The sequence below is a fragment of the Oryx dammah genome, unplaced genomic scaffold (genome assembly GCF_014754425.2).
Source record: "Oryx dammah isolate SB20612 unplaced genomic scaffold, SCBI_Odam_1.1 HiC_scaffold_18, whole genome shotgun sequence".
Classification (NCBI taxonomy): domain Eukaryota; kingdom Metazoa; phylum Chordata; class Mammalia; order Artiodactyla; family Bovidae; genus Oryx; species Oryx dammah.
The window spans coordinates 951427-969247 of NW_024070202.1; the positions used below are offsets into that span (position 1 = coordinate 951427).

The following is a 17821-nucleotide window of genomic DNA, read 5'->3' on the forward strand; positions in this document are numbered from 1 at the left end:
TAATCTTATGATAATTTCCCTGTAAATTATTGTATTTTATTTGTGAACAACAGCAATCACCCTTGTTGCTTTTAATGTTTTCTTTTTGTTTTTTAATTTTTGTTACTTTTATTACTGTTTTCTCAGTGTGTTCTTCCTTTGATTAATCCTATATGGAACTCTCTGTACTTCCTGGACTTGGGTGCATGCTTTCTTTCCCATGTTGGGGAATTTTTCACCTATTACCTCTTCAAATATTTTCTCAGGTCTTTTTTATTTCTCTTTTCCTTCTGGGACCCCTATAGGTATGTATGGTAATGGGTATGTTGGTGTGTATGACTTTGTCCCAGATGTCTCTTAAACTGCTCTAGTTTATTTTCATTCCTTTTTCTTTATTCTATTCTGTGGCAGTGATTTCCTCCACTCTATTTTCCAGCTAACTTACCACCACTCTGTCTTCCAGCTCACTTCTGCCTTGTTTATTCTGGTATTTATTTCTTCTAGTGTGTTTCTCATTTTAGCTATTGGATTCTTCAACTCTGGTTATTCTTTATATTTTCTAGCTCTTTGTTAAAGACATCTTCCAATTTCTTCCTCTATGTGTCCATTCTTTTTCCAAGGTTTAGGCTATCTTTATAATCATTACTCTGAACTCTTTCTCAGTGTCTATTTACACATCATTTGGCTCTTTTCTGGGTTTAATCTTATTCCTTCATCTGAAACATACTCCTCTGCCATCTCATTTGATCTAGATTGATATTTGTATTTTTATATATGTGGAGGGTTATTTATTTTTCTCAACCTTGGACAAATGGCCCACTCTAGGAGATGTCCTATGTGTCCCATCAATACATTCCCCTCTCATCATGGAAGGGCCAAGGGCCAGGAGATCCCACAAGGTGCCAGATCATTGATTTCTTGCTTCTGCTGTCTTCCCTCTATTGGATGAGGCTGTTTAAGATATTTGTGCAGGCTTCCTAGTGGGAAGGACTATTTCCTGTCCACTAGTGAGTGGAGTTGTGTCTTGTCCCTCTAATGGGCCATGCCAAGGTGTTTGTTTAGTGGGTAGGTATGTGCTCAAGAAGACTTTAGGTCTCCTGATGGGTTGGACTGTGTTCCTGCCCTATTGGTTGTTTGATTTGAGGCATCTCAGCACTGGGAGTGGGCTGAATCAGGTCTTCCTCCCCAAAATGGTGGCTGCCATGATAGCTGATGCCAATGAATATTTTCCAGTACCTCTGCCACCAGTGTCCTTGTTCTCAAAATGAGCCACGGCTGTCCCACACCAGACAAGAAGCTAGGTCTGATCTAGGTTTCTATGAGGTCACTACTTTTGCCCTGGGTCCTGGTAAGCACAAGACCTTGTGTGCATATTCCAAGAGTGGAATCTCTGTTTCCTCCAGTCCTGTGGAGCACCTGTGCTCAAGCCCCCTCAGAGTGTTCCTCTGGATGTCAGACTGTCAACCTGAGGAGCCTGTTGTAGGGCTCAGAGCTCTCCCTCCTATAGAAGAACTTCTGTGATATCACCAGTTTGCAGGTCACTCACCCTTGGGGATATGGGACTTGATTATATTATGAATTCACACCTCCTACCATCTGATTGGGCTTAATCTTCATGTTTTTGGTGGTAAATTATCTTTATTTAGGTTCCAGTGTTTTTCAATAATTGTAAGCAGTTAGTTCTGGTTTTGGGGTGCTCATGAGAAGAGGTGAGCTCAAGTTATTTTTACTCTGCCATCTTATGAGAACTCTGCCCATACATTTTTTTCTGGCTGCTTGGAATCACAGTCTGTCTGCACCATTGCATTCAGGTTGAATTTTAACTTACAGTACATGGCAATCATAACATCTCATTGAAATTCTACACACTAAGGTCATCAGTGATGTCTCTATTCTGAATTTTTTTTTTTTGTATTTTCAGGCTCCTTTTATTCAGATTCTTTGATGCATGTGTTTTCATCAATTGCTCAAGTTTGGGTCTCTCTGGCTTCCATGCATGTAGATAGCTTAGGGGACTTACGGGACCTCAAGTGGACAGACATTTGCATTACAGAGCTCTGAGAGGAATACAAGAGAGAAAAGGGCAAAAAATTATTTAAAGAACTTATGGCTGAAAAATTCCTTAAACTGGAGAAGGAAACAGATGTCCGTCTCCAGGAAGCAGAGAGAGTTTCAAATGAGATGGCTCACACCATTACTCTTTATAATTACATTGTCAAAAGTTAAAGACAAGAAGAGAAATTTTTAAAATGACAGTTGTTATATCTTGGAGAACCTTCATAAGACTGCCTGAAATTTTTTCAACAGAAAATTTGTAGGCCAAAAGGAAGTGGCATGATATATTTAAGGTGCTGAAAAAAAAAAAAAAAGCCAGTTAAGAACATCCTACTCATAAAAAGTACACTTCAGAAATGAAAGAAAGATACTGAGGTTTTCAGACAAGCAAAACCTGAAGAGTTCATCACCATAAATTAGCCTTAAAGGCCTGTTAAATATACTTCTTCATGCCAAAATAAAATGACTAATTTGTAACAAGAAAACATGTGAAAGTATAAATCTCACTGGCAAAGGTAAGTTTATAGTTAAACTTAGAGTACTCTAATGTAATGGTAGTAGTAAATCACTTATAAATCTGGTATTAAAGTTAAAAGCAAAGGTAGTAAAAATAACTATAGCTATAATAGTTTGCTAATTAATACACAAGGTAAGAAGATGTAATTTATATCATAAAACATTGCAGGAGAGTAAAATATAGAGCTTTCCTATGTGTTTGAACTGAAAGTTGTTATCAGTTTAAATAGACTCTTTCAAGGCTTATGTTATGAGGCTTATGTTACTCACAAAGCAAAAACCTATAATAGATACACAAAAGATACAGAAGAAGGAATCTAATCATACCACTACAGAAAATTGTCAAATCACAAAGAAAGAGGCAAAACAAAGAAGAAAGGAACAAGGGGATTACAAACCAGCCAGAAAATAATTTTAAAATTGCTGGTAATAAGTTCATACCTCTCAATAATTACTTTAAATGCAAGTGGAATAAGTTCTCTGAGCAAAAGACTCAAAATGTTTGGATGTATTAAAAACAAACAAATAAACACAAGACCAATGATATGCTGCTCACAAGAGACTTACTTCAGATTAAAAGGCACACATACAGACAAAGTGAAGGGACAGGAAAAAAGTGGAATCCAAAAGAAACCAAGGATATCTATACCTAATTCAGGCATAAGTTTTTTTTAGCCAACATCTGTAAAATAGACAAAGAAAGACGTTATATAATTTTGAAAGGGTGAGTTTATCAAGAGTATATAATATTCATAAGTATGTTCTCAATATAAGAGCACTGAAATATACAAAGCAATTATTAATACCCAAGTAGAAAAATAGATACAATACAACAGTATTACAGGACTTCAATATCCCATTTTCAAAATGGATAGATCATCCACACATAAAATCAACATGGGAACAGTGAACTTAAATTACATGATTATCTGGATGAACTTAACAGACATTTACAGAACATTCCATCCAGCAGCACCAGATATTGTGTTGAGAAGCTGCAGCTGGTGTGCTGAATTAATAATATGCATTTTATGACCTGCATAATGAGGGAGAATAAGCCAGTTACACAGATTCAGCAGGCATATCCCTCAGTATCTGAGCTTCTATATTTGCAAAGTGAAACCCACAGGGTCATTTTTATTGAAGGCACAACTTCAATACATTTACATAAAAGAAATAGAGTCACAAGATTTGTTTCTTCCAGACCTCAGAAGTAGGGGAAGATGGCATACAAGGAGCTGAAAAAATAGCAATCCTCAAACCCATGTCACCAGTGAGAGCAGGAGATACAGAGCAGGGTAGCAAACATCTATTATTTAAAAGGTGCTTGGAGGCAGAGTTACTATCTTTTCATGGAACTCTCTCTAAGTAGTTATGTTAAAAGGTTCTCTGGGAAAAACAAAGTGGGAACCTACAGTGGAAATACTAACTCCTTATCTAAATGCCCAGCTTTTGGTTTGAGCAGGGTTATGCCTAGACAGCAACTTAGGAAAACAAAAGGCATTTTTCTCATCACAAATACAAATTCTTCTTTAGAGCACATGAAATATTCTCCAGAATAAATCATATGTTAGGTCACAAAACAAGTCTTAAAACAGTTAAGAAAATTGAAATAATATCAAACATCTTTTCTGACCACAATGGTAAGAAAGCTAGAAATCAATTACAAGTAAAAAAAAAAAACTGAAAAATTTACAAATACATTGAGATTAGAAAAAAAAAAATATGATCTTGAGAGAACAAGCTGGCAGAGGAGTAAGTGGATGTGGAGTACATCTCTCTACACAGATTCATCAGAAATACAACTTCAGACACAGAAGTGCATGTAGAACACCAGGTGAGAATGAACAGGAGTACCTGACCAACAGAAAATAATGTATAGAATCATGCAAAACTCCATAGGATGAAGAAACTGGGGTGGGGGAAACAGGAGTGTTAGTAGGACTGGACCTGCCCTCAGCAGGTGAGAGAACCGAAGCAGGGGTCCAATCCCCATATCACAGCAACTGTCTGAGTCAGAAGAAACATTTAAGGCTGAGAGTGAAACAGATGATCTTTGGCAGCCTAAATGGAATGAGAATCAGACAGTTCTTGCTGCAGCCATACATACCCCAAACAGGGACACAGGTCCCCTGGAAGATGCAGCAGGTGGGAGCTGGAGTTCAGGCATTGTGGAAAAACCCAGGGTGAGGGCTGCTGTTGACTGTGGTGAGATACATTGGGAGGATGTGAGGGAGAAGATTGTGGTGGGAAATGCAATGGAGGAAAGCCAGGCAGCCCTGGAAGCAAAGTGATACTGCTGAGTCACACGTAGCAGGTGAAGCCATTACGATAGCCTCTCTCTCCCCATCTGCCAGCATCGGCAGCTGAACAATAGAGAGGCCTGCCCATAAAACACCTGAGACGCTGAACTACAGAGTAGAACCCCACCCAGGGTGCTACTTTAAGTAACTGATGTGCCAATCTACAGAGTAGGACCCCACCAGGGTGCCTCTTTGAGTGCCTGATGTGCCAATCTACAGAGTAGGACCCCAACGGTGGTGGGGTGGGGGGTGGGGGGGGGCGTGCCTGATGCACTGAACAACAGAGAGGGATCATAGGCAAGGGAACCCTCTAAGTGCCTGAACGGGCATAGCTACAGAGAAAGACTGGCCAAAGAAGCCTTCTGATTGCCAACTAGATGAGGCTCCAAAAGAAGACACTGATAGGGTGCTAACTCCTAAAGTGGAGGCAATCGGTGTCCCTGCATGTTTTGTGTCACCAGGGTCCCTGTAAGCCAAGCAGCTATGCCACCTTCATGCTCAGCTCTCAAAGTCGTGCATCTATGCACCCAGGGTTCCTTCAGTTGTGTCCAACTCTTTGCAACCCTGAAGACCATGGCCTGCCAGGCTTTTCTGGCAGGGGGTTTCTCCAGGCAAGAATACTGGAGTGTATTGGCCAACACTGGTTGCCATACCCTTCTGGAGCACTATATTTCCTGCTGCCCTAGCCACCAACTCCTCTGAGTACCAGGTACTGCCAGAACCCCTGTGACTCAAGCAGCTGCACCACCTCCACACCTGGCCCTCATAGGGCAAACCCAAGTACTCCAGAAGCAAACCCCAGTGAACAACCCACATGCAGAGGTGGAAATAAAACCACAGTTGAAACCCAGGGGCAGTGTGGTTAAGGAAAAAGACCCAAAACCTTCCCACAAGCTGTACAATCTGCAGATTAAATCTACACGATCAACTAGGCAGATTCAGTGTCTATGGAATATATAAAAGGACACTGAGAGCTCCCTCAAAAGAAAACACACTAGTTCTGATAGCTGTGGACATTGGAGGCAAGAGCACACAGGAGTAGGACCAGATTAGAATCTGAGCTGCCTCCACAGCAGGTCCAGAGATCAGCACAGCATTGGAGGGCATCCTAGAGAGGTGAGGTGTACTGAGACTCCCAGCGAGGGAAAGGACTCTGACAGCAGTGACTCAAGAAAACCATTTATTTATTTATTTTTTACTTGTTCTGCAGATTCTTTTGGATTTTTTTCTCATTTTTCCCCTCTTCTCCATCTGTTGTAGTAGTTGATTTTATTGGCACTATTAAATCTAATTAAGCTTTCGAGTATTTTTTTTTAAGTCACATTTTCTATTGTTGTTATGAAACTGCCTCTACATTGGGCTTTTACAGTTCTGTGGAGTTTCCTTTTTTTTTTTTTTTCTTCTTCTTCCTTTATTTGCCTTTTCTCTTTTTTATAATTAAAAAAATTTTAAGCCTATTATGTTATTGTACATTTATTCTTTTGTTTCCTTTTCCTACTATTCTTTTCCCCTTGCAGCTAATCTTTAATGTATATAAATCTTCTTCTACTTCTATTTAATTTTGCATATCTATTATTTCCTTATTTTCTTTCTTTCCTTTCTTCTAAACATTTGTTAGTTTTGTTTTCATTGCTTTATTCCAACTTGGCACCTTGCTTTAGATTTGTTTTCCAGTTTGTGCTTTAGTTAGTTTTGTTCTTAGCTGGTAAATATATATTTTTTAAATTTCCTTTGTTCACTGGGTCAATCTATTGTACTTTATTTTTGTTAGACTGTTTTTTCAATTTTCATACGGGTATATATATCTGTCTTGGATTCCTTTTTTTTAAATCTCACTTAATGCCATAACAAACCACTTGTGGAATCTTTGTTCCTGACCAGAGATCAAGCCCCAAGCCTTTGGAGTGGTAGCACTGACTCCAAGAACCTAGACTACCAGAGAACTAACCCTAGGGAGTATCAAATAGTGAGAACTCACATAAAGGAAGCCACTTGAATGCAGGACCCAGCATCACCAAACCATCAGTAGAACCTTGTTCAGGACGCCTCATCTAAACAACAAACAAAACAAACATACAAACCCAGCCATCAACAGATGGGATTATCACCTCACTCAGCCTTGCCCATCAGAGGAAAATCAAACAAAAAACTCAGCACAAATGTTAACCTATACAAAGTTTATGTAAACCACTGGACCAACCTTAGGAGGGAGGAAACCAAAAGGAAAGACAAATTCAACCTTGAAGGCTGGGGAAAGGAGACTTCAAACAGAATACATTAAAAAGAATAATGAAAAGGCAGAGAAATACTACACAAATGATGGAACAAACCAGAAACACAGAAGTCCAAATAAATGAAGAATAGGCAAACTATCTGAAAAAGAATTCAGAGTAATGATAGTAAAGATGACCAAAAACCTTGAAAACAAAGGGGAGAAAATGCAAGAATCAATTAACAAAGACCTAGAACAATTAAAGAATAAACATACAGAGACAAACAACACAATTACTGAAATTAAAAATACCCTAGAAGGAATCCATAATAGAATATCTGAAGCAGAATGAATCAGTGAACTGGAAATAACATGGTGGAAATAACTTCCAAATAGCAAGATGAAGTAAAAAGAATAAAAAGAGCTTAGGATAGTCTCAGAGACCTCTGGTACAATATCAAATGCACCAACATTCGAATTACAGGGGTCCCAGAAGAAGAAGAGAGAAAGAAAGCGTATGAGAAAATTTTTGAAGAGATTATATTTGAAAATTTCCTCAACATGGAAAAGGAAATAGTCAATCAAGTCCAAGAGGCACAAAGAGTCCCATACAGGATAAACTCACAGAGAAACACATCAAGACACACACTAATCAAACTAACAAAGACTAAACACAAAGAAAGTATATTAAAAGCAGTAAGGGAAAAGCAACAAGTACATACAAGGGGAAACCCCATACGCATAACAGCTGATGTTTCAGCAGCAACTCTGCAGGCCAGAAGGAAATGGCAGGATATGTTTAAAGTACTGAAAGGGGAAAATCTACAACCAGATTACTGTACCCAGCAAGAATCTTATTCAAAACTAATGGAGAACTAAAAAGCTTTACAGACAAGAAAATTTAAGAGAATTCAATACCACCAAACCAGCTTTACAAAAATGTTAAAGAGACTTATATAGTCAAGAGATACAAGAGAAGAAAAAAAAAAAAAGATCTACAAAATCAACCCAAAACAATTAAGAAAATGGCAATAGGAACATATATATCAATAATTAGTTTAAATGTAAATGGATTAAATGTTCCAACCAAAAGACAGACTGACTGAATGGATAGAAAAACAAGACTCATATATATGCTGCCTATAAGAAACCTACTTCAGACCTAAGATACATAAAGACTGAAAGTGAGAGGCTGTATATTCCATGTATATATTCCGTATTCCACACCAATATATTCCATGCAAATGCGAAGCAAAAGAAAGCTGGAGTAGCAATCTTCATATCAGACAAAATAGACCTTAAAATAAAGAATATTACAAAAGATAAGTAAGGACACTACATAATGATCAAAGAATCAATCCAAGAGGAAGACATAACAATTGTAAATATATATGCACCCAACATAGGGGCACTTCAATACAGACAAACACTAACAAACATAAAAGGAGAAACTAACAGGAACACAATAACAGGAAGAGACTTTAACACCCCACTCACACCAATGGGCAGATAATTAAAACAGAAAATTAATAAGGAAACAAAGTCTTAAATGATACATTAGATGAGATGGATCTCATTGATATTTGCAGGATACTCCATCCAAATGCAGAAGAATATACCTTCTTCTTAAGTGCACATGGAACATTCTTCAGGATAGACCACATCCTGGGTCACAAATCAAACCTCAGTAAATTTAAGAAAATTGAAATCATATCAAGTATCTTCTCTCACTGCAAAGCTAAAACTGTAAGAAACATAGACACATAGAGATTAAACAACGTTTCTAAATATCTAACGGGTTACTGAAGAAATCAAAAGGGAAATCAAAAAATTTCCAGAAAGAAATTACAATGAAAACATGACAACTCAAAATCTATTGGATGCAACAAAAGCAGTTCTAAGAGGCAAGTTTATAGAAATACAATCCTACCTGAAGAACCAAGAAAAATTTCCAATAGACAACCTAACTTTACACCTAAAACAACTGGAAAAAGAACAAAAAGCCCTCAAAATTAATAGAGGAGAGAAATCACAAAGATCTGAGCAGCAGTCAATAAAAAAGAATGAAAGAAACAATAGCAAAGATTAATAAAAGTAAAAGATGTTTCCTTGAGAAGATAAACAAATTAGACAAACTTTTAGCCAGACTCATCAAGAAAAATATAGAGAAGAATTAAATAAACAAAATTAGAATTGAAAAAGGAAACATTACAACAAACAATGCAGAAATACAAAGGATTATAAAAGACTATCATGAACAATGATATGACAATAAAATGGATAACTTGGGAGAAATGGACAGATTCTTGAAAAGTTCAATCTTTCAAGACTGAACCAGTAAGAAATAGAAATTATGAACAACCCAATTATAAGCACTGAAATTGAAGCTATGATCAAAAATCTCCCATAAAACAAAAGCCTAGGACCAGGTGGCTTCACAGAAGAATTTTATCAAAAATTTAGAGAGGAGCTAATGTCTATCCTTTGAAAACTCTTTCAGAAAAAATTGCAGAGGCAGAAACACTTCCAAACTCATACTATGAGCCCACCATCACCCTGATACCAAAACCAGACAAAGACAATACAGAAAGAGAAAACTACAGGCCAATATCACTAGTGAACATAGATGCAAAAATCCTGAACACAATTTTAGCAATCAGAATTCAGCAACACATCAAAAACTCATACACCATGATCAGTTTGGATTTGTTCCAGGGATTCAAGGATTCTTCAATAGACAAATCGATGTGTTACACCATATTAACAAATGGGAAGATAAACACCAAATGATCATCTCAATAGTTGCAGGAAAAGCTTTTTACAAAATTCAGCACATATTTATGATTAAAACTCTTCAAAAAATGGGCATAGAAGGAACCTACCTGAACATAATAAAGGCTATATATAAAATATGATAACCCTACAGCAAATGTTATTCTCAATGGTGGAAAACTGAAAGAATTCCCTGTAAGGTCAGGAACAAGACAAGGGTATCCACTTGCATTATTATTATTCAGCATAGTTTTGGAAGTCCTAGCTAAAGCAGTCAGAGAAGAAAAAGAAATAAAATGAATCCAGATCAGGAAAGAAGTAAAATTCTCACTGTTTGCAGATGATGTGATACTGTACCTAGAAAACCCTAAAGATAGTATCAGAAAATTACTAGAGCTAATCAGTGAATTTAGCAAAGTTGCAGGATACAAAAGCAATATACAGAAATCACTTGCATTTCTATATACTAACAATGAAAAATAAGAAAGAGAATTTAAAGAATCAATCCCATTCACCATTGCAACAGAAATAATTAAATGTCTAAGAGTAAACTTACCTACAAAGACAAAAGAACTTGTACACAGAAAATTATAAGACACTAATAAATTAGATCAAAGAGGACATAAACAGAAGGGGAGATATACTGTGTTCCTGGGTAGGAAGAATCAATATTGTGAAAATGACTATCAAATGCAATCTACAGATTCAATGCAATCCCTATCAAATTCCCAATGACATTTTTCACAGAACTAGGACAAAAATTTTTACAATAAATATGGAAACTCAAAAGACCCCGAATAGCCAGAGCAGTCTTAAGAAAGAAGAATAGAGCTGAAGCAATCCACGTTCCTGACTTCACATTACACTACAAAGCTATTCTCATCAAGACAATGTGTTACTGGTACAAAAACAGAAATGTAGACCAGTGGAACAAGTTATAAAGCCCAGAAATAAACCCATGCTCCTATGGGTACCTTATTTTTGACAAAGGAGGCAAGAATATACAGTGGGGCAAAGATAGCTTCTTCAATAAAAAGTGCTGGGAAAACTGGACAGCTACATGTAAAACAATGAAATTAGAATGCTTCCTAACACCATGCAGAAAGATGAACTTAAAATGGACTAAAGACCTAAATGCAAGACCAGAAACTTTAGAAGTCTTAGAGGAAAACAGGCAGAACACTTGATGACATAAATCAAAGCAAGAGCCTCTGTGGCCCAACCCCTAGAGTAACGGATATAAAAGCAAAAGTAGACAAGTGGGACCAGATTAAACTTAAAAGCTTTTTCACAGTAAAGGAAACTCTAAGCAAGGTGAAAAGACAACCCTCAGAATGGCAGAAAATAATAGCAACTGAATCAACAGAAAAAGGATTAATTTCCAAAATATACAAGCAGCTCATACAACTTAATTCCAGAAAAACAAACAACCATTCAAAAAGTGGGAAAAAGAAAAACCTAAACAGACATTTCTCCAAAGAAGACATGACTAACAAACATATGAAAAGATGCTCAACATTGGTCATTATTCAGTTCATTTCAGATCAGTCGCTCAGTTGTGTCCAACTCTTTGCAACCCCATGAATCTCAGAACTCCAGGCCTCCCTGTCCATCACTAACTCCTGGAGTTCACTCAGATTCACGTCCATCGAGTCAGTGATGCCATCCAGCCATCTCATCCTCTGTCGTCCCCTTCCCCTGCCCCCAGTCCATCCCAACATCAAAGTTTTTTCCAATGAGTCAACTCTTCATATGAGGTGGCCAAAGTACAGGAGTTTCAGCTTTAGCATCATTAATTCCAAAGAAATCCCAGGGCTGATCTCCTTCAGAATGGACTGGTTGGATCTCCTCTCAGTCCAAAGAACTCTCAAGAGTCTTCTCCAACACCACAGTTCAAAAGCATCAATTCTTCAGCACTCAGCCTTCTTCACAGTCCAACCCTCACATTCATACATTACTACTGGAAAAAGAGAAATGCAAATCAAAACTGCAATGAGATATTACCTCACACTGGTCAGAATGGCCCTCATCAAAATGCTGGGGAGGGTGTGGAGAAAAGGGAAGACTCTTGCACTGTTGGTGGGAATGTAAATTGACACAGCCACTATGGAAGGTGGTATGGAGATTACTTAATAAAAAAAAAAAAAACCTAAGAATAAAACCACTGTATGACTTGGCAATCCCACTCCTAGGCATATACCCTGTGGAAACCAAAATTGAAAGAGACACATGTATCCCATTTTTCATTGAAGCACTGTTTACAATAGATAGAACATGGAAGCAACATAGATGCCTACAAAAGATGAATGGATAAAAATTTGTGGTATATATACACAATGGAATATTACTCAGCCATAAAAAGGAACACATTTGAGTCAGTTCTATTGAGGTGGATGAGTCTAGAACTTTTAATACAGAATGAAGTGAGTCAGCAAGAGAAAGCAAATACCATACTCTAATGCATATACACGGAATCTAGAAAAACGGTACTGAAGATTTTATTTATAGAGTAGCAAGGGAGAAACAGACATGGAGAACAGACTTATGGACATGGGGAGACATGAGGAGAGGGTGAGAGCATGGAAAGAGTAACATGGAAACTTACATTATCATATGTAAAATAGATAGCCAATGGAAATTTGCTGTATGGCTCAAGAAATTCAAACAGGTGCTCTGTATCACCTAGAGGGGTGGAATGGGGAGAGAAATGGGAGGGAGGTTCAAAAGGGAATGGATATGGCTGATTCATATTGAGGTTTGACAGAAAGCATTAAAATTATGTAAAGAAATTATCCTTCAATAAAAAAATTAAAATATGCTTTTGAACAACAAATAGGTAAAGAAAAATTAAAAGGGAGTAAAAAATGTCTTGGGACAAATAAAAATAAAAACACTCCATTCTAAAACTTTTGGGATGCAGCAAAAGTAGCTATGAGTAATGTTCTTAGTGATAAACACCTATATTAAGAAAAAAAGGAGCTCAAATAAACAATCTAACTTCACACTCAAAGAACTATAAATAGAAGAACAAACTATCCCAAAACTAGGAGAAAAAGGACATAACAAGGATAAAAAATAGACATAAACCTGATAGACATTAAAAAGATAATAGAAAAGATCATTAAAACTAAAAGCTGATTTTTTAAAGAAAAGATAAGCGTAATATGCAAATAGAGCAGTAATGGCATGAAAACAAACAAAAGATCAGTGAAACAAAATCAAGATCCAATAATTAACCCTCCCATATATAGTAAATTAGTTTGACAAAAGAACCAAGAACATACAATGGGGAAATAATAGTCTCTTCAGTAAATGGTGTTGGGAAAACTGGATAAACACATGTAAAAGAACGAAGGTAGATTATTAATAAATTCAACTCAAAATAGATTAAAGAGTTAGTATAAAACCTGATGCTATAAAAACCCTGGAAGAAAACAAGGTAAGCTTCCTTGAGGTTAATGCTGGTAATAAATTATTGGATTTGGCAAGAAAAACAGTCAGTAAAAGCAAAAAATAAATAATTGGGACCATATCAAACTGAAAAACTTTTGTTCAGCAAAGGAAATATCAACATAATAAAAAGGCAACCTAAAGAATGTAAGAAAATATTTGCAAGTCATTTATCTGATGTGAAGTTAACATCCAAAATACATCAAAAACTTACAGAAGTCATGGGCAAAGAACCAAACAATCTGATCAGAAAATGTGTAAAAACATTGAGTAGTTATTTTTTAGAAGAAGATATACAAATGGCCAGTAGGTTCATGTAAAGATCATAAACATCACTAATTATCAGGAAAATGGAACTAAAAACCAGGTTGATATCTCACCTCTTAGAATGACTATTATCAAAAGTATGTGAGATGCATCGGCAATCATGTGGAGGAAAGGAAAATTTTGTGCACTATTAGTGAGAATGTGGATTTCCCTGGTGGCTCAGATGGTAAAGCATCTGTCTACAAAGTGGGAGACCTGGGTTTGATCCCTGAGTCAGGAAGGTTCCATGGAGAAGGAAATGGCAACCCACTCCAGTACTCTTGCCTAAAAATTCCATGGATGGAGGAGCCTGGTGTCCATGGGGTCACAGAGCCGGACACAATTTAGCGACTTCACTTCACTAGTGAGAATGTAAATTGGTACATGGAACAACAGACTGGTTCCAAATAGGAAAGGGAGTACATCAAGGCTGTATATTGTCACCCTGTTTATTTAACTTATATGCAGAGTACATCATGAGAAATGTTGGACTGGATGAAACACAAGGTGGAATCAAGATTGCCGGGAGAAATATCAATAACTTCAGATATGCAGATGACACCACCTTATGGAAGAAAGGGAAGAAGAACTTAAGAGCCTCTTGATGAAAGTGAAAGAGGAGAGTGAAAAATTTGGATTCAAACTCAACATTCAGAAAACTAAGATCATGGCATCTGGTCCGATCACTTCATGGCAAATAGATGGGGAAACAGTGTAAATAATGAAAGACTTTATCTTTTGGGGATACAAAATCACTGCAAATGGTGACTGCAGCCGTGCAATTAAAAGATGCTTGCTCCTTGGAAGAAAATTTATGACCAAGCTAGACAGCATATTAAAAAGCAGACATTACTTTTCCAACAAAAGTCCATCTAGTCAAGGCTATGGTTCTTCCAGTAGTCATGTATGGATGTGAGAGTTGGACTATAAAGAAAGCTGAGCACTGATGCTTTTGAACTGTGGTGTTGGAGAAGACTCTTGAGAGTCCCTTGGACTGCAAGGGTATCTAACCAGTCCATTCTAAAGGAAATTAGTCCTGAATATTCACTGGAAGGACTTATGTTGTAGCTGAAACTCCAATACTTTGGCCACCTGATATGAAGAACTGACTCATTTGAAAAGACTGTGATACTGGGAAAGATTGAAGGCAGGAGGAGAAGGTGATGACAGAGGATGAGATGGTTGGATGACATCACCAACTCAATGGACATGAATTTGAATAAGTCCCGGGAGTTGGTGATAGACAGGGAGGCCTGGCATGCTGCAGTCCGTGGTGTCACAAAGAGTCAGACATGACTGAGCGAATGAAATGAACTGAACTGAATGAAATTGGTACAGTCAAAATGGAAAACAGTATGGCAGTCCCTAAAAAACTGAAAATAAACTGCCATAAAATTTCACTTTTGGGTATATCCATAGAGAAAGACAACAGGACATTAAAAGGATATGTGCACTCTGATTCTCATTGCAGCATCATTCACATTAGCTAAGATACAGAAACAAAATGCTGTCCAATTAAAGAATGGATAAAGAGAATGTGAATGGAATATTATATAGCTGTGAGAAAGAAATACTGCCAGTTGAGACTGCATGGATAGATCTTAAGGATGTTATGCTAAGTGAAATAATTCAGAGAGAAAAATGTAAATAATGCATGGTATTTTTATATGTGGAATGTTGCAAAAGTGAAACTCATAGAAACTGAGAAGAGAAAGTTGGTTGCTAGGGACTGGGAACAAGAAGAGATTCATAAAAGGGTACAAACTGTTCATTGCAGCACTGTTTATAATAGCCAGGACATGGAAGCAACCTAGATGTCCATCAGCAGATGAATGGATAAGAAAGCTGTGGTACATATACACAATGGAGTGTTACTCAGCCATTAAAAAGAATACATTTGAATCAGTTCTAATGAGGTGGATGAAACTGGAGCCTATTATACAGAGTGAAGTAAGCCAGAAAGTAAAACACCAGTACAGTATACTAACACATATATATGGAATTTAGAAAGATGGTAACGATAACCCTGTATGCTAGACAGCAAAAGAAACACAGATGTATAGAACAGTCTTTTGGACTCTGTGGGAGAGGGTGAGGGTGGGATGATGTGGGAGAATGTCACCGAAACATGTATAATATCATATATGAAATGAATCGCCAGTCCAGGTTCGATGCATGATACTGGATGCTTGGGGCTGGTGCACTGGTACCACTGATGCTTGGGGATGGTACAGGGAGGGAGGAAGGAGGGGGGTTCAGGATGGGGAACATGTGTATACCTGTGGCAGATTCATACTGATGTATGGCAAAACCAATACAATATTGTAAAGTAATTAACCTCCAATTAAAATAAATAAATTTATATTAAAAACAAGAAAAAATACTAGGCCAAACATTATACAGGGACAAAGTATACAAAATATTCACATTTATTAAGCTTCTAGAATTAGATTTAAATTTGTGCCATTCTAGTTATAGCTTACACTTGAATGAGTAAATTCACTTTTTCCCATGGAGTACTTTAGTACTATTGTACTAATTTGAAATGTAAGGAGATAAAAATAATTAAAACAAAAATTACAAGTTAAATAGAAGCCTGATACTTTAAAATCTTATTTTAAATATTTTTTCTCTATAAAAAACAATATAGCTTTATGTTTAGAGATTTCTTATAGACAATAAATAAAATAATTCAATTTTAAAAGGGGGGTACAAACTTTTAGATATAGAGTGAACAATGTCTGAGGATCTAATAGAAAACATGGTAACTATAGCTAATAATAATATATTATATCACTGAAATTTGCTGACAGTGTAAAACTTAAATATTCACATACATATGCAAAGATAAAAGTGTTGGATATTTTAACTAGATGGTGGAAATCTTTTCACAATGTATATGTATATCAAATTACTGTGATATGCACTTAGGTATTTTATTTGTCAACAGTTTTATTTGTCAACTATACATCAATGATACTGGGGAAACTTTATGTATTCAGTGTAAAAAATAGTATTTTAAACAACCTTTACAAATATTCCACTTAGATATCTGTGAAAGCAAGAAAATAGATGCAAACTCAGTACTACATCAGACTAATGGGGAGTCTGATGTCAGAATGTGGGGGAAAAAATCTCCCTGATGCACAAAAATCTTAAACAAACCTGCTCATAGTTCACTCCTCTTCGCACATTCAGGCTTCCTCAAGATAAAGGCAACACTAGAATCAATATCAAGAGGTTTGATGATTTGTCCTCTACTTACTTCCTGATTTAGAGACTCAGAGTCTTGAATAGCTCATAAAATTGCTTCCTCCTCCCTATATGACCAGAGGGAACACTAGTCACCTATGACCTGCCCAGAGACTGTCCCTTTGTGATTCTTTAGCACTTTTCTACAGCTCTTAATGCAGTGACTCTTTGGTCATTTTATTTTATTTGTTTTTCTCCCTCTATGCAACATACTCTTTGGAGACAAGGATTATTTCTTAATTATCTCTGCATTTCTACTGCCCTAGCATATTTTTTATGACACAGAAGCTCATAATAGATGTTTGCTGAGTTGAAATAATGCAGTTAAAATTGAATTAGTGTTTTTTGTTTTATGAAGTATTATGTATTTGCACAGGAAAAAGTTATAAAAGCATTTACTGTGATTCATAAATAGATGCTTTCAATATAAATTATTTTTCTTAAAGTATGTTTCCAGAAAATAAACACATTCATTCATATTTATAAATAAAACAAAGCAGCATGCATCTGTACCTGGCTGTGTTACAGACTGTGTAATGTAATTTCCAAATTAATGAAATTACATTTCCATTTCTCTGAATAACAAGAGTTTCTTTCTACAGTGCTGGTTCCTGTGAATGATAAGACTTTTAACAATTTCTTAAGTCAAACTTCTAGAAATCTTACTTTCTTGTGCTTATAATGCTTTCTCATTGCTGAATTATATTTTGTCATTTAATCACATAGTTAATATCTTACTACAGAATCTTCTTTTCATATTTAGAATATTGCAATGCCTGACAGCCTACATCAAATTGACTTAGCAGGCATGCACACAAAATGCCCTAATAACCAGTTCTTCTGCCTTCTGTTTCACTCCCTTGACATTTAATTTAATCTCCATGCTACAATAAAATACATATATGGCCAGATCAATACTTTGCTTAAAGTCCATTGATGGCTCCTATCACTTAGACTCCTTCTGACATAATTCTCA

General features: G+C 36.5%; 2 long non-coding RNA genes across 2 annotated transcripts; both read left to right on the top strand.

The window, feature by feature from the left end:
- The first annotated feature begins 1678 nt into the window (after positions 1 to 1678).
- LOC120877817 lies at positions 1679 to 8889 on the top strand. Its single transcript, XR_005724405.1, has 3 exons — positions 1679 to 1688; positions 4207 to 4219; positions 8804 to 8889. It is a non-coding gene; the product is annotated as an uncharacterized LOC120877817 (long non-coding RNA).
- On the top strand, positions 7718 to 7880 carry LOC120877816. The gene is made up of 2 exons (XR_005724404.1): positions 7718 to 7747; positions 7781 to 7880. It is a non-coding gene; the product is annotated as an uncharacterized LOC120877816 (long non-coding RNA).
- Positions 8890 to 17821: the final 8932 nt, after the last annotated feature.